General features: G+C 49.7%; 2 long non-coding RNA genes across 6 annotated transcripts in view; one reads left to right on the plus strand and one right to left on the minus strand.

Annotated features, from left to right (window-relative positions):
* Positions 1 to 4230, minus strand: part of LOC102161087 (uncharacterized) — a 45352-nt gene extending 41122 nt beyond the window's left edge. For 2 of the 5 annotated variants that reach the window (XR_002340033.2, XR_014831956.1), the window contains exon 1: positions 3869 to 4230. This is a non-coding gene — a long non-coding RNA (uncharacterized LOC102161087). The remainder of the gene's footprint in view (positions 1 to 3868) is intronic. The other 3 variants (XR_014831957.1, XR_014831958.1, XR_014831959.1) reach the window with 2 other exon arrangements.
* A 9-nt stretch (positions 4231 to 4239) lies between these two features.
* Positions 4240 to 23121, plus strand: LOC102161214 (uncharacterized). The gene is made up of 3 exons (XR_002340032.2): positions 4240 to 4770; positions 18182 to 19289; positions 21618 to 23121. It is a non-coding gene; the product is annotated as an uncharacterized LOC102161214 (long non-coding RNA).

Genomic DNA, 23121 nt, shown 5'->3' on the forward strand with positions numbered 1-23121 from the left:
CGCCGGCCTGCACCACAGCCACAGCAATGCAGGATCCAAGCCACGTCGGCAGCCTATACCACAGCTCACAGCAATGCTGGATCCTTAACCCACTGAGCGAGGCCAGGGATCAAACCCGCACCCTCATGGTTCCTAGTCGGATTGTTTCCTGCACCACAATGGGAACTTTGAGCTCTTCTTTATATACTGTGGAAACTAGACTTTTATCAGATATATGATATGCAAATATTTCCCTCATTCTATAGGTTGTCTTTTCACTTTCTGAAGGTGTCCTAATTATTGCCCCCCCCTTAAGAGTCAGGTTTATTGAGGCAGAATTTACCAACAATAAAATTTAGCCTTTAGCAGTGTCCTGTGCCCTGACTCCTGACAAAGCTTCACAGCCAACACCACAATCAAGAAGGAGCATTTTCACCCCCCACAGCAAGTCCCTCTCGTGCCCTTTCAGAGTTAATTCCCTCCTGATGCAAATTACTTGTTAAGTTTTGTCATATTACACCACAAACTTTAGCTTCCTGAAAAATTACTGTGGAACATCGCACAGAACAGTGTCAGATAAACGACGCACGATTGTGCTATTTGTACTGACACCATTTAACTTGCGGAGCATTGACATTTTATATTTTTAATTTTCTCTTCCCTGGCACCCTGCTGCAAGGGTAACACTTGCTCCCGTGGTGTAGACTTGGAGTGCCAGCAGGAAGCATCAGAACTCAGCTTCTTTCCTTCTGATGATTCGCCAAGAAGACTCGCTCTGGTAGGAACGCAGAAGTAAATTCCACCATGAAATACATGCAGCACACCATCTCAAAAGATCTAAGATAAAGGCTGAAATATTTCTTTAGTAATGTTCTTTTCTAAAAGCAAAAGAGGGCTCATAATTTTCTGGTTTCTCAAGAGATAAGGGACATTTATTTAAAAAATAACTGGAATTTTCATACTAGCATGAACTTGCTTTGACACCTGTCAATGCTTTGGTATGCCTCTCCTTTTTTTCCCCTTTTTTGGCTGCCCTGCAGCTTACGGCCTTGCTCAGTGGGTTAAGGATCCTGCATTGCTGTGGCTGTGGTGTAAGCTGGCGGCTACAGCTCCGATTAGACCCCTAGCCTGGGAACCTCCATATGCCACCGGTGCAGCCCTGAAAAGACAAAATGAATAAATTAATTAATTAAAAATAAAAATAAATAAATAAATAAACTACACATTCCTGGCTAAACCAACATCCATTGTTGACCTGGGCCAATGGATATTTAGTGCTGAACTCCAAAATGTTCAGGTTACTAAAGAAATAATTATTTCTAGAGGCAAGACATGATGCAGACTGGATCCTGGGCCAGAAAAAAAGTTGCTCTGAAAGACATTATTGGGAGAGTTGGTGGGGCCGGAATCAGGAGCACCACCACTCATTACCCATCTGCTCCCTGGCTCCATCTTTTATCTCCCCCACCCCCGGCCCCACTTCTAACTGTAGATTAGAGTATCATATCATGTAAAATTTCTTGAATGTGATAACTGTATTGTCATTAGAAAATGCACACTCAAGTATTTAGGGATAGAGGGACATGACATATGCAGCTTCATCTCAAAATGTTCAGACAGGGAGAGAAGGATAAAGTAAATGCAGCATCATGTTAGCAACTGGTAAATTTGAATAAAGGATATTCGGAACTCTCTACGGTTCTTGCGACTTTTAGGTAGTCATTACTAAGATTAGTAAACCTTTGCTTAGAGGGTGGTGAATAAAAGGCATGAGCCACAGCCAGCCAGGACTTAGCAGCTCCTCCTCCCTGCTCTCCTCCCCTCGCACTTGGTTTTGTTATCTAAGTGGGGACACGCCCCGAGACCCCTCCTTTGCTCCTGGCTTTGAGGGTGGCATCCACCCAGTGCTACTGAAGCCCAGCACTTCACAGTGTTGCGAAGGGTGTTTGGAAGGCTCGCAGATGTTCAATTTAGGGTAGTGTAATGAGACGGGTGCTCATAAGGTGCTCTGGATCCGGTTTTAAAGGAACCATGGACACTAAAGGAATATGGAGCTCTTCATGTCACTGTCTACTCACCCTCAGAGCAGAGCGGTTTGCATTTTTTATTACCATTCAAATCAACTGCCCTTGGTAGGCTCACCAAGAACTTCTAATTGAAAATCCAATGGACCGGTTTCAAACCCTGTCATGTTGACTTCTTTGGAAGCTGTGGGGTCTAGGGTAAGACTAATAGCAAAACCTTATACAGGGTATACTATGGCAGGCTCTAGGCTATGCACTTTTGGGATACCTGCTAATTTAATTATCTTGGTCCATTCAGGCTACTATAACAAAGAACCACAAACTGGGTGGCTCACAAACAACCACAGTTTATTTCTCACAATTTGAGAGACTGGTAAGTTCAAGATCAAGGTACCAGTACGGCTGGGGAATGCCGAAGGCCCTCTCTTGGGTTGCCAGCTTCTCACTGTGTCCTCACATGGTGGAAAGGGACAAGGACCCCTCTGGAGGCTCTTTATAAGGGTGCTAACTCCATCTTTTTATCTTTTGCTTTTTTTTTTGCTTTTTTTTAGGGCCACACCCACAACATATGGAAGTTCCCAGGCTAGTGGGTCGAACCAGAGCTACAGCTGCCGGCCTACACCACAGCCACAGCAACGTGGGATCTGAGCCTTGTCCGCAGTCTACACCACAGCTCATGGAAACGCTGGATCCTTAACCCACTGAGTGAGGCCAGGGATTGAACCCGCATCCTCAGAGCCACTAGTGGGATCTGTTTCCACTGTACCTCGATGGCAACTCCCTCTCCCCATTTCTGAAGACTATCTTAACGACCTAATCACGCCTAAAAGCCCCATCTCCTAATACCATCGTCTTACGGTTCCGTTTCAACATGTGCATTTTGGAGGGACACATTTGGACCATAACATTATTATTCTCATTTTACAGAAATGGAGGCACAGAGGCATTAGCAACTGGCCGAATTTAGTCAGTGTTGGTGCCAGGACTCCAGCCTAGGAATCTGCGCACTTATTCACGCTATACTCCACATAATGTGCTGACCATGGTCCCTCTACCAGCCAGTGCTGAAATACCCATCAGCTATCATTGCTATTATTAGCTCTCTGGCCCAGAGGGTCTCAGCTCTGCTGGCCAAAACCATCCCTCAGCCACACGTGGCTACTGAGCACATGAAATGTGGTCAGTGCAAACTGAGATGTGGTTTAACACATGTCAGTTTGAAGATGTCACACACATACAGACTATAAACTTTTTTTTTTGTCTTTTTAGCGCCACACCCACGGCATATGGAAGTTCCCAGCCTAGGGGTCAAATCTGAGTTACAGCTGCAGGCCTACAGCAATGCCAGATCTGAGCTGCATCTGTGACCTACACCACAGCTCATGGCAATGCCAGATCCTTAACCAATCATGGAGGCCAGGGACTGAACCCACATCCTCATGGACACCATGCTGGGTTCTTCACTCAGAGCCCCAACGGGAACTTCACTATAAACTATCTTGACAATTAAAAAATATTTTGGACACAGTAACATAAACACATTACTAAAATTAATTTCACATTTACTTTGTTTTTTGGGCAGCGCCTGCAGCACGCAGAATGTCCGAGGGCTAGGGATGGAACTCACGCCACAGCAGTGACAAGGCCGGATCCTAACCGGCTGAGCCACCAAGAAGCTCAAATCCACGTTTAAATTTTCTCTTAAGAATGGAGTTACCAAAAAGTCTAAAATTACATCCTAAAATTAATTTCACATTTAAATGTTAAGAACATACTTACTAGAAAATCTAAAATTACATTATCAACCTTAATTGCGCATTTAAATTTTCCCTTACAAATGTATTTACTAGGAAATCTAAACTTACGTCCGCGGCTTGCATGGAATTTCTATCGCTCAGTGTCCACCCAGGGACTGGAAAGCAAGCTCAACGCCTGGAGCTGCGGGACTGAGCCCGGGGTGAGCAGGAACGTGGGAGGCCGCTTTGGGGGGAGAGACCCCGGGGTCCCGCGCAACGGCCAGTACTAGCACACACCGCTTCCTTCTGCCAGAGAAAGGATTCTACACTGAATCTTTCTGTTTCCACGGTAAGTGCTTCAAATTCTGGGCGAGCAGACACGGGCCTCGCACCGCCGCCATCAAAGAGGGACGGAAGCGAGCGAGCCCACAGGGCGCCGCGGCTCTTCGCACGGAGTTGGCTGCTTCCGGCCCCCAGCGGAAGTCCCGCCCCTCCCCGGGGAGGGAGGCCCGCGTGGCTTTCACCGCGCACGCGGAGCTGCTGCCGCCCATCGATTTTTTTTTTTTTTTTCCCAGAAGCCGTTATTTTCCAGGACACTTGGAGTCTTCAGAGAAAGAATTGCCTCAGAATTCACCTGCTTGTCCGACAGCGGTCCTCCCCTTCCAGGGCGGGAGGGCGCCCACCCCTTGCAGGGGACTCCTTCTGCCGCACCTCCGCCTGGCTCGGCCCTGTCGACTCACTCCTCTGAGGCCGCGTCTCCAAGACCGGCGTCCGAAGCCCTCGCGGGCCGGCCCCTCTCTGTGCGGCCGCATGGGCCCCTCCGCGCCTCCCACCAGAGCCTGGGCGGGGTCCTGGCTTCTCCGTCGCCTTCCCGGGGCTCGTGCCGCAGGCAGGCTCGGTGGCTCTGCCGTCGAGGTCTCTCCGGGCCTCTCCAGTCGTCGTCTCCCGTCGCGGTCGTCGCCACCCGAAAGAGTGGACGGATCTTCCCGATGCAGTCAACCTGCGTGCATCCTTCCAAAGTCTGCACCCTTGTGAGTGGTCTGTCTTTCTTTTTTTCCTTTTTTTGGTGTTTTTAGGGCCGCACCCCTGGCATATGGAGGCCCCCAGGCTAGGGGTCGAACCAGAGCCACAGGCGCAGCACATCGGAGCTGCGCGGGCACCTGCGCCGCAGTTCACGGCACCGCAGTCACCGCGGTCAGGCCTCCCACCCCAGTCCTCGTGGATACGAGTCGGGCTTCTTTCCAAAGCCTGCGCCTGACGGTAGCACACAGTATGGTTTCCATAAAGTTCTAGCTCTTGCGTGGGGCCGGCTGACCAACTTTTAATCCACTGGCTCCTCCTCGACTCTTGAGGCTCGGTACTCATGCTTCTCCCTCTCTCACTTTATCGTCCAGCCAGCCAAGTCTTGCTTCTCTGCACAAATGCCGCCTCTGTCGGTGCTACTTCCGCACCCCCCCCCCCACACCTCCACCCCGAGGATTTTGCCTGGCATGCTTGCTCTCTGTTAGGTCTGTGTTTAGCTGTCCCTTCTTCTCATCCACTCCCCCCACCCCCAACAGGGGCACTTTGGACCTTGCTTTACAGGCTGGTGAGCACGGTCTGCTGCTGAGCTCCGTTTGTATCTCCGCAGTTAGCCAAGTGCCTAGCAGATAGCAGTTGCCCGTAAGTATTTGTTACATAAACGAGTGGATTCAACACGGTTGACTTTGTGGCCAGAGGGCAGCTAACATTCAGGTCTAGAAGTTTTTGAAGCCCATGTGGCTACTGACACTCAGACACTCAGGTTGGCCTCATTTCCAACCTCTCATAAAAAAAAAAAGTTAAGCTGCCAAGGTCAAGGGCATTACCGCACTCAAATTCAAACTCCTTTCTTGGGCAGTTGGTGAAATGTTCTTCTCTCCAATCCCCAGGGTCGTTACTTGCTTCTCCTTTGCCTTTTTTTTTTTTTTTAAAGGTGGCCAGGCTAAGAGTATGTCAGTAGAGATGAGCCTTGGGAGAAATCGGGTAGAAATGATTTCTGTTTAGCCCTGGAGAGAGAAGTAACTTTTCGAAATTGTTAACTACTTGATACTTTTTATCAGCTTACTCTTTTCAAGTATTGTTCTCAAATTAAATTTGAGTCATTTTGGGGGACCCAAAATATCCTTCTGAATTATTGGATGGAGCTGTGAAATGTGTTCTCAAGGCGCCCCTTGTAAATTTCCATGAGCTGCCTTACCCTAAGTCACATGAAGGCAGTAATCCATCAGAGTTACCCCATGTGCACAAGGAAGGACTGTCTAGAATCTAATTTTATCTCTAACTCTATAAACAGCCAAGTGGCACCATTTATTATTTTACATAAATCAGTCCTGAGACCAAATTCTCCTTTAACTGTGTCCTTCAGTCTTTTCCAGGACTGCTTAAAAAGCCTCAGTGGCTTGAAATAGTTCTATGGCCTTTGCATTTGGGGAGGGAGGGTGGTGCTGGAGGAAGGCGCGCAGAGGAGGGTCTTGAGGGCGAAGAGGAGACCCCTTTCCAGCATCGCAGCCCAACGAGGCTTTGGCCCCATGAGCCAGAACTCCTGGGTGAAAACCCAAGTATCAAGTCCACGGGTGGCCTAATCAGCGCTTGGCCAGAGGCCTTTTTCTATTCTCATTGAAAATGTCTCTTGGAAAATAGGAAATTGTAGGTCCGCGTTAGTCACCATTAGGAAAACTTGTACAGGAATGTACTCTCCAAGTGACTTGACTTGGAGAGAGGCTGGTATCCATGGGTCCTTAGTAAATGTTAGCGAGCGGCCAGGGCCTGATGAAGATTGATGTTAAATGGGCCATGTGCTTCCTGTGGCTCTAATGGAAGTAACGTTGCATTTAGCATAATGGCAATATGGAAAATCCACTTCCTTCTCCCAGCCGTACTTTTACTAATATTATTTTATAATGTGATTCATTCTCGTTTATCCCCTTATTTTTTATAGTTAAAATTTTAATTTGGTGTTTAAATGTAATTTGAATACTGCCTAGAGCTCTCCAGAGGCAAGGTGATATCAATTCTGCAGAACGGAGTAATTGTAATTTTCATGTGGTGTTGGTTGGTGACCAGGGCTGTTTGCTGCCTCGTGACTGAGTATCTATAAGCTCTGACCCTCAACTTCAAAAGCAGCAGCACGGGCAAATGAGAAAACGATAAAAATAAATGGTTCTCTTCTTCCAAATTCAGTTACCAGAGTGGAAAATCAACTTGTTATCTTTTCTTGCCATACTTTATAGGATGAAATTCTGGTCTTTAAAAATATTTAGGAATAAATAACCTGGCTTCTTCTTTCTGTTCAGCTAGGGGCTGAATTTCTGGGCAGGTAAGTCAACTGTAAAACTTAATCCTTTCCTGTCTGATTTTGGATGCTGTGCTTGGGGACAGATTATATTCTTGTTGTTGTTTTCACTTGTTTGTCATTCTCAGTCCAGTGAATTCTCCTCTAACTTCAGTCTAGAGTTAATTTCCATTCCCAGTGTAGGATGTCCTTGGATGAGATCAGAAATGGCAAACAACTTTGAGAACTTTGTGCTCCTATGGTTATAAATGTTTGCTTGTTGGCCATTTTGGGTTTTGGTTCAGTTGTGAGCTGATATTGGCTTGGAAATGAAAAAAGAAATCCCCAGGAGAAGTCAGCAACCTAAAAATCAGTTGCTCCATGAACATTAATTGAGCGCCATTTGTACCAGGCCCTCTCCTGGCAATAAGGTTACAAAGAGGGGGAACACAAGACCACCTGCCCGCAAGGTAGGAGCTCGGGGAGGAACAACAGTGATCACCCCACAGTCCTGTACTGGCTGTGATGGTTGGTGGTGCGGAAGACCAGTTACTTCCATGATAGCAGTGGGTACCAGGCTCAGGTCCTGGTTGTATCACTTAATACCCCTCTGGTCTTGGGCATATAACTTAACCTCTCAGAGTCTCAGTTTCTTCATCTGTAAAATGGTGGGTGTTCATAGTTTCACTTTTTTCATGAGAAGTAACTGAGTTACTCTGTATCAACTACTTAGCCCCATGCCTGGTGCATATCACTGCTCAGAAAATCTGGACTGTCGATTTTATTATTATCAGTATATTCAAGGTGCTGTGGGAGATGGAGGGATACTGAACTCTTAGGTTCCACAGAGGAGGTGATGTCTGAACAGTATCTCGGGGTGAGTACGAGTCGCCCAAGCGAGTAAGGAAGGGCTTTCTGGGCAAAGGACATGGCCTTGCAGCTGTCACGCTAATGCTGGAGAACTGCAGGTTTAAGAGGATTCAACATGTCGTGAGGGCCTGTTTCATGCCAGGCACTCTTCCAGGTACTGGAGATTCAGTGGTGAAAATAGACCTGTGTCTGCTGTCGTAGCATTTATATCTCAGTCGAGAAGAGCATTGATAAACAAGTAAATGCAGACAGCTGTGAGGTGGCTTTAGGTGGTGATACATACTATTTGCACGACTTCTCTTCAGGGGCCGTTGTAGTAAAGGAGGAGGTGGAGAACTTAGCAAAAGGGTCCCCACGGCACAGAGGAGTCCCTCATCTGAAGGAGCATCAGAAGGGACGCTGCTGTGAACATCGGTGACCAAAACCAGAATGGCCTGGAAGATAGGGATAAATTCCTAGAAACGTACAACCTACCGAGACCGAACCGCGAAGAAATCGAAACTCTGAACAGGCCGGTAACAAATAAGGATATTGAATCAGTAATCAAAACCTCCCAGCAAAGAAAAGCCCGGAGCCCAGTGGTTTTGCTGGTGAATTCTCCTAAACATTTAGACAAGAATGAATGCCAGTCCTTCTCAAACTCATCCAAAAATTGGAGCAGAGGGAACACTCTTAAACTCATTTTATGAAGCTAGCATTACTCTGAAAACAAAGCTGGGTAAGGACATGGAAGAACAGGAAAAAACAACGTCCCCGACAAATATAGATGCCAAAATTTTCAACAAAATACTGGCAAACTGAATTTGACAGAATATTAAAAGGATTATCCACCAAGATTAAGTGGGGTTTATCTCTGGCATGAGATAAATGCATTTATAAATCCCAGCATTTGTTGCAGCATTATTCACAATTTCCAAGACGTGGAAACAACCTAAATGCTGATGAGTGAATGGGTATGTGGCTTGCACGTGTGTGCATGCACATGTGTGCGCACACGCAGACACACGGTGGAGTATTACTCAGCCGTAAAAAGGACATCCTCCCATTTGTTGCAACATGGATGGAATGAGGGCACGATGCTAAGTGAAATAAATCTGAGAAAGACCAATACTGTAGGATTTCACCCATATGTGAAATGTAAACAAGGAAAACTGAGAGAAACAAAGGGGATGGGTGGTTGCCAGGGGCTCAGGGTGGGGAAATGAAGGGGTGCTGGTCCAGGTGTACAGACGTCTAGTTATAAGATGAGTGAGCTCCGGGGATCTAACTAGAGCAGAGTGGCTACAGTTAATGCTGTATTGTGTGCTTGAAAGTTGCACATAAAAAAAGGTAGCTGTGTGAGGTGATGGGTCTGTTAACGTTATTTTGGCAGTCATTTCACAGCATCAAATCATCATGTCATACACCTTAGACTTACATGATGTTAAATAGCAATTGTATCTCAATAAAGCTGGAAAAAACCCTCCCCTCCCTCAGAGCTAAATATTTGCATTTTGAGGTAGGGTCTTCCCTCTCCCTCTTCCTAAAGGAATTGTTTCTATTGCAAAGGTTTGTGAGACATTAGGAAGCAAAGGTTGTCTCAGAGAGGAGGGGTCATTAAGCTGAATAAACTCCCAGATTAATGATTTTGGGTTCCTCTCCTGCAGTTCAGACTCATGCACATGCAGAGCGACATCTGGTTCCCACTGGGTCCCTGTGGGACACTGGGCTTGGGTATCAGGGCAGCTACTGCTGTACATAATAACTCTGACCTCCCTTCCAGGAATTCATTTGCTTCCAGGATAAAAATGAAAAAACTCCAGATGTTAGAAACTTTTCAGGTAGCAGGTGATAGGACTCCCAGGGCCTCTGTGGCTGTAGAACTTCAGAGCTTTCAAAGTGATTTTGAATCATGATCCCGTTTGACCTTCTGGAAAGTTCACAGCTAGCAGGGCAGCCGTGAGGCTCTTATGAATAAGGAAAGTGAGACTCAGAGAGAAAAGGTCAGACTGCTATTAAATCACAGAGCTGCTGCTCCTCCACCAGGAGGATTTGGCCTTCCGGGACACATCTGGCAAACGTCTGGGGACGTTTTTGGCTGTCACAGCTCGGAGGAGGGTACTCCTGGCATCTGGTGGGTAGAAGCCAGGGAATATCGCTAAACATCCCACACAACAGACTGGCCCCATGCAACAGATGTCAGCGTAGCCGAAGCTGAGAAACTGCTTCTAGATCCTTCCTGCTCCAGATCCATGCTTTGGTGCTTTCTGGCATCAGCCTCCTCGTTTTGGCAACTTCCATTCTGTCTTGATGAAAAGTGAAAACCAGCTGTCAATCACACCCTCCTGAGGGTGCCCACGACTGTGAACAGAACCCTTTTTGAAGTTTGCTTTGGCATATAAATAATCCCTGCCTTTGTTATAATGTTCTGCCAGATAATGTCTGACTCGGTCCTCACTGAGACTGTTGTGTTTGTCTGTGTTTTCTTCGGGAGCCTATTGTAATAAAATAAAAAGGCAGTGAAGTTGACAGGGTAAAACAGCAGGCTGGGCTGTCAGCGTTTCACAAAGTGTACAGGAGGGCGGTTCATTTGTCTGTTCCCAGCTCCCTGCCGCCCTTCCCTGGGCACTTTGCACTTTGTCACCTGGAAGGTGATGGCGTTTTCCGTCCTTCCTCCTGAGACCACCTGGCTCTGGACACACACACACCCTCCTCCCCCTCCCCCCCCCCCGCCCCGAGCCCTTTTCCTCGACGGGTCTCCCGACTTAACTTTGCTGTCCAACGGGGGAAGGTCAGGGTGGTTGGGCCCAGCCCCTGGGCGGTCAGGCTTGATGCAGAGGTTTAATTTAGGCAAGCTGAGAATTCTAAACTGTGGATGGACACGGGTTCCTGAGCAGCTGGCTTAACAAGAAGAGGTGGCATTTTCTGATGAGTCAAGGGGTTTCAGCTTCACCCTGGCCACAGCATCTCTCTGGGTCTTACGGAAAACCTTCCGCTACGGTTTCATTTGATTTCTTGTCCGCTTCATTTTTTGGTTTGTTTGTTTTCTTTTTGGTTATTTTTATTTCCCTGGGTTTTGAGGCTTAACGTGAGGGGATCAGGGTGCTAAGAAACAGCTTGGAAACCTCAGAGGCAGGGAAATTGAATCTCATGTCCGGGGCGAATTTGCTGTGACCTGAAATGGCCACTGTCCTGGTCTACTAGCTCACCCTCAGTTTCCCTAGTTAGGGTCGGGATCTTTTATTTCCTATGACCAGTTTTCTATTTATTTATCTATTTATTTGTGAATGAAGTACAGTTGATTTGCAGTGTTGTATTAGTTTCAGGTATGCAGTAAAGTGATTCAGTTATACATCCTCATGTTATGTATATACATGTATTCTTTTGTAGATTCTTTTCCAATATAGCTTCTTACAAGATATTGACTATAGTTCCCTGTGCTGTACAGTAGGTCCTTTTTTGGTTATCTACCTTAGACCTAGTGGTGTGTATCTGTTCATCCAAACTCCTAATTTATCCCTCCCCCTTCCCCTTTGGTAACCGTAAGTTTGTTTTCTATGTCTCTGAGTCTATTTCTGTTTGGTAAATAAGTTCATTTGAATCTTTTTTTTTTTTTAACTTTCTAGGGCTGCACCTGCAGCACATGGAGGTTCCCAGGCTAGGGGTCTGATCAGAGCTGTATCTTCCAGCCTACACCACAGACACGGCAACGTGGGATCCCAGCCATGTCTGCAACCTACACTGCAGCTCATGGGAACACCGGATCTTAACCCACTGAGCGAGGCCAGGGATCAAACCCGAATCCTCATGGATCCTAGTCGTGTTCATTAACCGCTGAGCCACGAAGGGAACTCCTGAATCATTTTTTTAGATCCACATAAGAGCAGCACCGTGTGATTGCCTCTGTCTAGAGTCAGCCTCTTTTTATTGTAGGTCCAAAAGATGCTCCAGCGATGACATCCTGGAGGATGAGTGCTTCCTCCCTCCCTTATTGTAACGGGAGAAGGCTGTCCTGGAGTCCACACGTCAGACCCTAATCTGCCCACCTCCCTCTGCACCGTAACTCAGCTTGGCTCCCAGGCACTGACCAGACCTCTGCCTTGAAAGTTTCCACACTCGTCATTGAGGTCAAAGCCACAGCGGTTGAGTATGAAATCTGGCTTCTAGAGTCTCCCCTCCCTGAGGACAGACGGCCCCTGGGCATCCAACAGGGAGGCCCTTCTCCCAGAGGGACTGGACGTCCCTCCTGAGTCAGTTTTCTGTGCTGGGAAGCAAAAGATCACACATTGTGGCCTGATACAACATGCACATTTATTATCTCACCGTTTCTGTGGGTCAGGGGTCTGGGCATGGCTCAGCTGGGTCCCTGCCCAGGGTCTCACAAGGCTGCGGTCAAGGAACAATGAGTATGCAAGGAGGGGTCAACTTGCACACTCACGTAGCAGCTGGTGGATTAGTTGGTAGATTCAGAATCCAGTTCCTTGTGGTGCTAGAACCCAGGGCTCCAGCTTTCTGCCGGCCGTTGGCTGGAGGCTGCTCTAGATCATGCCTGCAGGTCCCTCTTATGGGTTGAATCATGTCCCCAAAGATGTTGAAATCCCGACTCCCCAATACCTGAAAATGTGATCCTGTTTGGAAATAGGGTCATTGCAGACAGTCAAGTTCAGACCAGGTCCTAGGGTGGGTCCTGATCCAATGCCGGTGTCCTTGTGAAAAGGGGGAGTTGGGACAGAGACAGACATCAGTCAATTTCTGGGCTTTAAACCATTGCTGTGAGGTGCTAGGTAACCCTGGAAAACCTTCACAGCTGCCACATGGGCGCCTTCTACGAGGCTTCTAACTGTCAAGCGGGTCAGCGGACTCTGTCCTTGGCTCAGCCGGGATGGCGTCTTACGCAGTGCCCCTCCTGCCACCGTGGCCGCATGCCCTGGGTTAGAAGTAAATCTCAGGTCTCAAGGGGAGGGGTTGCTCCGAAGGGGGCTCTGGGGAGGGTCAGCGGGGCCAGCCTTCCCCACCAGTGGACAGCCCGGTCAGGCCTTCGTGTGATCCTGACCGTCTTCAGCCGGGCCTGTGGCTGGGCTTCCTGCAGGTTGGTCCAGGACCCGGTTCCCCTTCTGGTGAAACGGGGAGAAAGTAGGCCCGAGGCAGTGGGTGTGTCCAGCAGCTATAGGTTTATTCACTTTCAAGAGACACCCAATCTTTCAGTCTGAAGCTGCCCAGCTTTAAGGAGAGGACAGTGACAATAGGGCATTTTCGGGGTGGGGGAGGAGAGGTCTGTGTTTGGCAAAATAGAAGCTGGAAACTTCGATGTCCAAGTAGAAGTAAGGAGCCAGTTTGTAAATCTGTCAAGTCTGAGGACTGCCCCGTCCCAGTCCAGCACATGCGGGTTCACGCTGGATAAACAGCCCAGAGGCGGGACGTGGAGCCCCCACCTCCTGCTACGCTGGCTGCCATCTGGGGGGAGTCAGCCCCCCAGGACAGACTGGCGGCTGGTTCTCTCCATCTGCAGAGCTCCAGCCCTGGACGCGCCGGCTCGCCGCACTGGCAGACCCAGCCGGCTCCCCGCAGAACGGCCTTCGAGCACGTGGTCCACCATCATGCTCTGAGCTTCCCCTGTGGTCAGCAGGAGACACGGCGGTTTGCTGAGAAGTTGTTCTCAAAACACCAGCCGTAGGGTGGTTCTCTGCCCTTCATTCTGAGCCCTTGGGACAGAAGTCTCTTTAAAATTACGGGTCGGAACAAGCTTGCTTTTCTTGGCAAACTTGTATATATTGTTTTCTTCTTTAGACAACAAGGGCTCTGTGACAGTTAGAAGTGTTTCTCTTTTTTGCCTTGGTTTCCAGGAAGCTTGGAGAAAGTTTTTGTGTCTGAAGGGTCTGGTTTTCCACGGAGAGGTTGCTCACTTGACCTGCTGCCCTCACCCCCCACCTTCTTTTGGGCTTCTCGTCACAGTTTTATGGGTTGATGGTATCTGTGCCTCTAATCCTAAATCAGCTCAAGTCTGCTGATATAAATAGTCGTCACGTTTCTCAGGGTTGCTATAAGGATTAATGAGGTTCTGTGTGTGAGAATGTCCCGTAAACCAGTCAGTGACTTTGGGAAGGCATGTACACACACAAACACGCACACGCACACGTACACACACCCCGGTATCCAGTACAAGGTGGCAATGGAGTGGGCTTGAAAAATAGAAGCCAGAAGCCGTGTGAATTTCGTACATGGAAGGTAGTGGGTTTTCATGGTGTTTAATTTGTGGTTCTCGGGAGGTCTTTTCACCTATGTGGATACATCCTTTCTCTGCGGATAGACATGTGCCCATGACTCTCCAGCCTCTTGTCTAGGCTTGGGCTCCCCTGGAAGCCAAGCCTGAGATAAGGAGGCGGGTGTGAGGAGTTTATCTGGGAGGGAGTCTGGGGAGGGGCTGAATCGTGGCCTCCCAAATGCCCCGTCACATCCTAACCCCAGTTCCTTGGAACGTGATCATATTTCCAAATTAATTATTGACTGCAGCTGTAATTGAGCTAACGCTCTTGAGATGAGGTCATCCTGGATTTAGGCTGGGCCCCAGAGCCAATGAGTGATGTCTTTATAAGAGACAGAAGAGGGTGATTTGATGCTCTGGGTCGTCAGGAGGGGGCTGTGTGTGGACGGAGCCAGAGGCTGGAGGGATGAGGCCATGAACCAGGGGCGCTGACTGGGGCTTCTGCCTCCAGAACTCTGAGAGGATACATTCCTCCTGTTTGAAGCCCCCGGTTGGAGTTGGGGACACGCACCTGGGAGCTGTCCTGCCGCAGGGGCCCGGGAGCTGGGGTGTCAGTGGCCCTTCCCATCATTGCCTGAGGGTGCTTCTAAGGGGTGTTGGTGCTCCAGCATTTCTGGCTCGAGGAAGCTCTCAGATTAGGAAATGCTGGGCGGGCTGGGCTGCACTGAGCCCTCCACGTGCAGGGAGGGACACTGCCACCCTCACTGTGCAGCCCTTGTCAGCCGCTCGCGCCTCTGTCCCATCCTGCATCACAGTCAGGTTGGACACGGTGTCCCCCCTCCCCCTGCTTTGTTTGTGCTGCAGAAACTGAGCTGTTTGTCCTTGAGAAAGTCCCGCATTCTGGGTGGGTGGGTGGTTATTTGTGGTGGTGGTTTACTTGTTCCCTCGTATTCCTAAGGCTGGCAGCATGTTCTAGAAGCTTATTAGACTCCGGTTCACTTGGGGGGCAAGATTCCACGTGGTGCTCCGACTTCCTATGGTGTCACATCAGGTTCAGACACCTTACTTTCAGTGACTGATCACCGGTCCTAAATTCTGCCCGCCTGGCTTGTCCCATATGGGGCTTCCCTGCCCTTCACCTGATGGTTTTGAGAGCTTGGAAGCTTGTCCCAGATCCGGACTTCATTAGAGATAGCAAAATAGCAAGACTTGAATTCTCTCATTCCCTTTTCGTTTATTAACGAAAATTCTTTAAAGAGCTCTCCCTCATCTGCTTTTGGTTCCCATCGAGCACAGCGGCACCAGAAAGACAGCGTAAATGCTCATTCCTTTTCCTTGTTTGTCATTTTTTCAGAGCAAGTCGTCCCCCATTAGTCTTTAAGAGTGACTAATGAGATTTTATTTTTTAGTATCGCTTTGCCTTATTGGTTTGTTTCAGTCAGTTGCAGTCATTACTGCTTTTGTTGTCCGGGGGGATCTGTCTTTGGCCAGAGGAAGCCCCAGTGTTATCCTGTTTCTTTTGACACAATCGTATTGATGTTTGGAAGCTTTCTTGCTTCCCGTGGAGCAGTCTTCCATGTTCAGCATGTGCATTTCCTGCCCCAGGCCTGGAAGTGGCATTTCTCTGAGGGCCTCGGTCTTTTTAGTGGAAAGTAGAAAACGGGGACCGCAGTCTGTGCAGTCAGTGCTCAAAGCCGCCCTTCAGTCACTATTTCGAGGCTTTTCAGTGGACATCATTAAGAAAAATGTAAGCCTTTTTTTTTTTTTGGCCACTCCTGGGGCATGTGGAAATACTCAGGCCAGCGATCAAAGCCATGCCACAGCTGTAAGCAAAGCCACAGCACTGCCAGAGCCAGACCCTGAACCTGCTGAGCCTTGAGGGAACTGCTGTAAGCTTTTTTTTTTTTTAATGGGAAAATAACTCATAAGTTCATACTGATTCATATTTTAAGATTATAGAGTTTCACTTCTTTGGGTTATATATATATATGTATCTTGATTTTTAACTGAAAATTCTAGTTCCCTAAGATATTAATGTAATTGCCCTTTGCTTTAACCTGCATTATTCATATAATAGTTTCAAAATAGTAGTACCAATATTGTTACTGAAAACAAGATTTTCGAATAAAAGTTAAGATTTATTGACAGTTCCTTTTATCCTTAGGATCTTTTCCCTTAGGGAGAGAGAGTCCAGAGGTTCCCAGGCCAGGAGTCGAATCGGAGCTACAGCTGCCAGCCTGTACCACAGCTCACGGCAGCACCGGGTCCTTAACCCACTGAGCAAGGCCAGGGATCGAACCTGCAACCTCATGGATGCTAGTGGGGTTCGCTAACCGCTGAGCCGTGACGGGAACTCCAGGGGTTGATTTTTAATTTTTATTTTTAATTATGTAAGATATGTACAAGGTTCCAAAGCCAGTTTTGCAAAGTAAAGGACACTCTCACAGATCTCCTCTCCATTCCTCTCTCCTTCAGCCTAGGCCTTTACCATCCAGGTACCCACATTCGGAAGTTGCTGGGCTGTCCTTTCATCCTTTCTTTTGTTCCTTTTGAAAGTATAAGCAAGTAGGCATATACCTATATGGTCTCCCTTTTTTCTAAACAAAAAGTAGACTCCACTACCGCTGTCTTGCACCTTGGGTTTTTCCCCTCACTTAGTAGGTACTGGAAGTCACTCCTGTGAATATGGAAGGAACCTCATTATTTTAAAAATAACTGCGTAGTACTTTACTGTTTGGCTTTGCTAGAGTTTATCCAGCTAGATGGATGACATTTGGTTATTCCCCGTCTTTTGTTCTTACTAGTTAAAAATTTTTACATTAAAAATTGTTGTGTCAGGAGTTCCCGTCGTGGCGCAGTGGTTGACGAATCCGACTAGGAACCATGAGGTTGCGGGTTCGGTCCCTGCCCTTGCTCAGTGGGTTAAGGATCTGGCGTTGCCGTGAGCTGTGGTGTAGGTTGCAGACGCGGCTCGGATCCCGCGTTGCTGTGGCTCTGGCGTAGGCCGGTGGCTACAGCTCCGATTGGACCCCTAGCCTGGGAACCTCCATATGCCGTGGGAGCGGCCCAAGAAATGGCAAAAAGACAAAAAAAAAAAATTGTTGTGTCGTATGGAGTTCCTGACATGGCTCAGTGGTAACGAACCTGACTAGGATCCATGAGGACCAGGGTTCGGTCCCTGGCCTTGCTCAGTGGGTTAAGGATTCAGCGTTGCCATGAGCTGTGGTGTGGGTTGCAGATGCGGCTTGGATCTGGCGTCCCTGTGGCTGTGGTGTAGGCCGGCAGCTGCAGCTTCAGTTCAACCCCTACCAGCCTGGAAACTTTCATGTGCCTCAGGTGCGGCCCTTAAAAAAAAAAAAAAAAAAGACAAAAAATTGTTGTGTCTCATGAGAAACATGTCCATTTTAATCTACACTGATGGTTAAATTAAAGGATGCCAGTGGGAAGGACTATTCCAGGTTTTGTTTGCTGCTAAACTGTTAACTATCCAGACAGATTGGATAAGCGATCAGAGAGTGGCTGCTTGGTTTTGAAAGGCAAACGAGGGTGGAGTCCCAGAGCTCAGGCTTGGGTCAGGAAGGCCTGAGTTCAGATCCTGACCCCATCATGGCCCAGCAGTGGACTTTGAGCAGGTGACATTAGCTTTCTGAGCCTCCAGCAGACGTAAAATGGAGAATGATGGCCCTGAACCCCTCAAGGGGGTATTGTGTTTTCGGTCTCCATTAAATGAGATACCCCAGGAGTTCCCGTTGTGGCTCAGCAGGTTAAGAACTTGACGGAGTGTCTGTGAGGATATGGGTTTGATCCCTGGCCTCGCTCAGTGGGTTAAGGGTCTGGCATTGCCAAAAGCTGCAGTGTAGGTCACGGATGCGGCTCAGATCTGGTGTTGCTGTGGCTGTGGGATAGGCCAGCAGCTGCAGCTCTGATTCGACCCCTGGCCCACGAACTTCCATCTGCAATAGGGCAGATGCAGCCCTAAAAAGTAAGAAAAAAAAAAAGCAATCGCACGTATAGCCTTAGTACATGGTAAGTGCTTGGCAAATTTACATATGATTATCATCTTTTTTCCTGTTTTTGCAATATTTTATCACAAATCTAGGAGGTGCCTAATGAAGAAGGAGGTTGTTCTTAGCAGGGGAAGGGCAGGCATGCTTGTGAGATGGAGCTGGGCACACCTCCCCCTCCGCCGGCGGAGAGGTCTCAGGTGAGGGCTCAGGAGGAGGTGAACGTCCCTGGGCGAGAACCTGTCCCTCCTGCCCTCACTCTGGACGTCGAAACAAGCGCCAGCACCTCCTGGATTCCGCAGCAGCACATCTGTGTAGAGACGGACCGCACTCTGCGATTTCTTGGCTTTCAGACGTGACCGGTCACCTCCAGTCCCTCACCCCCTTCTGTGCCGGCCAGTGTGTGCTGGGTCCTGAGTGAGGAGGGCGGGCGTCCGTCCCCTGACCAGCTTCCGGGCCAGGCCACGCTCATTCAGACCCACGGTGGAGCCTTTTACCCACAACCGCGACCTCAGTGCAGCCTGGGAGCTCTGGCTCAGGAACACGTAACTTTCCAAGAAAGAAGTTGGTTCCTGCCAAGAAAGAGCATCCAGTCATTCCCTCAGCTGCCCTCCGCGTGCTGGCACGAGGGAGCGCTCCTCGGGAGAAGCCGGCCCGCGCCAGGGCACACAGGCTTCCACGGGTTCTTGGGATCCTGCAGAGTGCCTCCAGGGGTTTAAGCGGGCCCTTTGGAGTTTTCAGAGTCACCCTGACCTCAGAAGGCCGCTGCAGGCGGGGCCCTGTCCGAGGCCCAACGCGGGGACAGCAAGGCCACCACAGTGCACAGCGTGTTTGTTCCCACAGAGACGCGCTCGTGTTGGCTGAATCCCCAGCATCCACCCACCCCAAGGCAGCCTGGCCAGCGACTGGCCAGCCACAGGCAAGGGAGCTATCCTGAGAGCAGGGCACCCCGGGCGGCGTCCCCCGGAAAAGCGCATCTGGAATGGAGGCCGCTGCCTTGCTCCTCACCTGAGGCTGAAGCTAACCCCTGAGGGGCTGCGAGCAAAGCCAGAGCCTGGACGTCCTGAGCCCAGAGGGCACCCACCCCTGGACTTCCTGCTGAGCCAGAAAATGAATTCCCTTAGCTTCCAGCCAGCTTCTGAGTCTTGCTTTTCTGCCCCTTAAAGTCAGAGCCAAGCTGCATCCTTGGAGGTCCCCTCCCAGGTGAGGGTCCAGCGAGGACCAGACAGAGCTCCCTGGCCTCTGGCTAGGGAGGGGTTCGGGCAAGTCCGCAGCAGTCCTGATACAGCTGCCAGTCAGGGGAGGGCAGCATGCCCTCAGGGCTCACAGAGGGGTGGCCAACTTGGGTTCCAGGAGGTCAGAGGCAGTTTCCTGGGAGAAGCCTCGGGGAGAGACGCCCGGTCCCTAGGCAGGGGCCCATTCCCGTACTTGGTTGGACAGAGTCCCTCCACACCTCCCGTCCCACCCTGGACCACGGACTGTGACCTTGTTTGGAAGTAGGGTCATCAGCAGCTGGGGCCATGCTGGAGTAGGGACCCCACATCCAAGGGGCTGTGTCCTTGTAGGAAGAGGAGGGAGACACTAAGGCCCCAGAGGAAGAGGCCACGTGATGATGGGGCAGGGAGAGGAGTGACGTGGCCCCAAGCCAAAGACACCGAGGATCCCCAGCAGCTCCTGGAAGGGAGGGGAGAAGCATGGGGCAGGGCCAGCCACCACGTGGTTCTGGGCTCCTGGCCTCCAGACTGTGACAGAGTCACTCTGCTGCTTTAAGCTGCCCTGTTGGCGGTGTTTGTTACACGGCCACCTCAGCAGACTAAGGCAGTCAGGGTCCCTGGGTTTGCATCCCTGCCTCGCCTGCCCGATTTCCTCTCTGGATCTCCACGGGGTCCGCGGGCGTTGCTGAGGAGGTCGGGGTTGTTGGTGACGAGGAGACTCTTCCACGCTGGGCTCCAGGCCCGGGCCAGGGCTCCCCCCGGGTTTCTCACCTGGGCCACTTCCCCTCACTCTGACAGAATTTCCGACTCAGGAGATCAGACCCCGCCCACACCCCGTTGTGCGCTCGCACACACACTCACACACGCATACACACATTTTTGCTTCTAATATTCTGAGCTGTAGTATCCAACTATTTTCCAGAATACTCCCAAGGTAACAAAACCCTGGGAAAGGCTAAGAGGCCACAGAGAGATGAAAAGCAATGAGTTATTGGAGTTCCCGTTGTGGCGCAGTGGTTAATGAATCCAACTAGGAGCCATGAGGTTGCGGGTTCAGTCCCTGGCCTTGCTCAGTAGGTTAAGGATTCAGCGTTGCCGGGAGCTGTGGTGTAGGTCGCAGATGCAGCTCGGATCTGGCGTTGCTGTGGCTGTGGTGTAGGCCGGCGGCTACAGCTCCAGTTAGACCCCTAGCCTGGGACCCTCCATATGCCACTTGAAACGGCCCTAGAAAAAGCAAAAGACAAAAAAAAAAAAAAAAAAAAAAAAAAAAGTAAATAAAAGCAATGAGTTATCAATCAGTTGGCCTAAACAAAGCACAGCAGGCCCATGCAAATGTCTGGAAGGTCTATTCCATGTGAGTTAATCCTGAGAAAAGCCTAGTTTCTGGGCCCTAGAAATGGACCTCGCAAAGCCTGGGGCTGGGGGTTGAGGTGCCAGGTGCCTTGGTAGCTGGGACATCCCTGTCTCTCCAAATGCCCTGTTCTCACATCGTCGTCATGCTGAGCCCCAAAAGGTGACCTTGACTTGTCAGAGTTCTTGGTGGCTCCGGCAGCAGTCGGTCTGGCAAGTTCAGGCTGGTGGTTTTGGGGTGTTCGCTCTCACTTCCTAGCCTCAGATTCCTGGATTGGCCCAAGGGGTCACTAAGACTCCTGGGTGGAAGTGAGGCCCAGAGGGCAGGAAGAAGTGCAGAGTCCCAGCCCTGGGGGTGTGTGGCCGGGGGAGGGAGGTTGTGCAGACAGACACAGGTGTCTTCAGTAATCCTGGGCCACAATCCCCTCCCTGAAAGTTTGGGGAGGCCAGTTTGCATTACCTTGAAGACCTAGGGATTTCTTGTAACTATGGAAACATAAATCTAGGCATTAAGAAGCCAGGGAGAAAATCGCTAGCGTTGCCTTGACGACAGATAAAAACCCAAGTCTTTGTTGTTAGAAGTAGAGATAGTGCACCTTCAATCTTTTAAATTCATTTCCTTGTGGGAAGGAGAAGCTGGAGTGGGCTTGAGTGCCTTCCGGAAGCAGCTGATACCTGACAGCTTTGATGGGGGAGGTATCTTTCCAAGGTTTACTTTGCCGAGTGGCGGCCTGTCCAATTCTGCCTTCTGATGGCAGGCATAGTCCCCGGAGTCCATACAAAGGGCTGGTGTCCTCTGCCCCAGGAGGCCCTCGTACCTTCACCTTATGGGTCATTCAAGCTGGTGACCTCTGCTTCTGTACTGTTTTCTGTCTCCAAGCTGACTGAGAGGGAACTGGCCCTTTGCCGGGAGCCAGGAGCTCATTGTTACTGAACAGATGCTCCAACACCCTTTCCTCCCTTCCAGATCCCACCACTCAAGGTTACTTCCAGTGGACCCACCTCACAGCTTCTGCCACCCAGGCGTGATCTCCCTGGAGCCTGCAGATAAGTGCCTGTGAACACTCGGCCCTCTGGGCCACATGTAGGTTTAATGACCACGCGCCACCGGGAGAGTCTTTTTCTTCCTTGATATCCTCGGAGGATGTGGGACCTCAGTGTGGCACGAAACTGAAATCTGCGTGGAGCGTGTCCTTGAGCCAACTTCCTGTTCTCACTGAAAGGGCAGTGGCATCGCATCTTCCGGATGCTCAAGTGCCAGCTCTCCACCTGGGGAAAGACAGCACTTTACACATGCGAGAAAGCCGGGAGGACGGGCTCTTTGAAAACCGTCACCTTGTCATGGGGAGGGATTTGGCACCCCCCTTCCCTCGAGAGAACATGAGGTAAAATGACAGAGAAGCCCACCCCAGCGTGTTTTTGACTTGGCTGATGAGCAGGACACGTGGAGAGGGTCCCCACCCACCCTGTCCTGACCCCAGCCCTGTCTTCAAAAGGACGCCTCTCAACAGCTACTTTAACATAGCTCATTGTTCTCTTGAGAATCACACGGGGAGAAACAGAGAGAAGGTGACCAAAGCAGAGTTTTTTTAATGTGTCAAGGGTTTGTCTTTGAGCTCAAGCCAACCCTGGGGCTTCTCTTCATAATCTGAAAAGCTGGCTGCCCCCTCTGGTACTTCAGAAAAACTGAAGGTGGAGAATTCTGGATTACCCAGACTTATCCATTCAAGGACTACTTGATACGATACCAAAGCAGCCTGTAAAGTGGAGTTCATTCATCCAGTGGCTCTTCAGCCTACTCTGTGCTGGAAACACTGCTGGGGACACAGCCAGGGCCACTGTAGGAGCCCGGAGCTACATCCCTCTACTGGGCAATTCTACCGCGGTCTAATTCACAGATGTCTTACAAACTGCAGACTACGCCTGAGTCACAAAACAAATAGACCAACAAGAACACACAAAGCCCCTGGAGACAAAAAGGGTGAAATGGGGCTCAACGCAATCATTTACTGACTCTCCAGTACCTCGTTCCCTGACCCACGAGGCCATGGCCCTTCTTTTTGTTCATCAGCCCAATTTCCTCATGTTAAATCTCGACGAAACGGAGCATTGTCATTGAAAATCAGCACAATTCGTAAATTAGAAAATGATCTGAAAGCATTCAAAACGCAGGAGATATATCAACTTTGACAGAGTGCTTTTTTGGTTGACTTTGTGGCCACTGAACTTGCTGCTGAGCTGAAGCATGGTTTCGTAAAGAGCTGCTTCATTAAGAAAGATCAGACTCGGCTCTGTCTTCTTATGTCGTGGGTAAGAGGCAGGGCTGCACAGGGGTGATTTGGGGTGATGATTTCCAGCCACAGGTTTCCACCCTGAGTGAGAGAATGTAAATTAACCGTCACTGCCCCCGGGGGTGCCTTTTGCAAGTGCCCTCAAAAAATAATAAAAGAAGATACCCAGTCAGTTCCATC

Source organism: Sus scrofa, chromosome 17, assembly GCF_054392235.1.
Source record: "Sus scrofa isolate SSC_HxYL_T2T_F1_AM1 chromosome 17, Sscrofa_HxYL_maternal_Yorkshire_Landrace_v2.0, whole genome shotgun sequence".
In the NCBI taxonomy this organism is placed as follows: domain Eukaryota; kingdom Metazoa; phylum Chordata; class Mammalia; order Artiodactyla; family Suidae; genus Sus; species Sus scrofa.